The sequence below is a fragment of the Octopus bimaculoides genome, chromosome 9 (genome assembly GCF_001194135.2).
Source record: "Octopus bimaculoides isolate UCB-OBI-ISO-001 chromosome 9, ASM119413v2, whole genome shotgun sequence".
NCBI classification, from domain to species: domain Eukaryota; kingdom Metazoa; phylum Mollusca; class Cephalopoda; order Octopoda; family Octopodidae; genus Octopus; species Octopus bimaculoides.
This window is the reverse complement of record NC_068989.1, coordinates 80310791-80311068: the sequence shown is the minus strand read 5'-3', so window position 1 is coordinate 80311068 and position 278 is coordinate 80310791. Positions and strand designations below refer to the sequence as shown.

Below are 278 nucleotides of genomic sequence, written 5' to 3'. Positions count from 1 at the left end.
CTATCTATCTATCTATCTATCTATCTAGCTAGCTAGCTAGCTATCCGTCTGTCTGTCTACCTGTGTGTCTACCTGTCTATCTATCTAGCTGCCTTTCTGTCTATCTATCTATTTATCTATCTTTCTTTCTTTCTTTCTTTCTTTCTTTATTTCTTTCTTTCCTTCTTTCTTTCTTTCTTTCTTTCTTTCTTTTCCTTTCCTTCAGCGGTTTCATTTTCTTCCTTGTTTGTTTCATTTCTTTTACTCTGTTTATTATTACTTCGTTTCTTTCTTTCTTT

At 32.4% G+C, this 278-nt stretch overlaps 1 protein-coding gene across 2 annotated transcripts in view; it reads left to right on the top strand.

Annotated features, from left to right (window-relative positions):
• The window catches only part of LOC106872195 (gonadotropin-releasing hormone receptor), a 787632-nt gene that overhangs the window by 781 nt on the left and 786573 nt on the right, over nt 1-278 (top strand). The gene's annotated exons all lie outside the window — the stretch shown is intronic.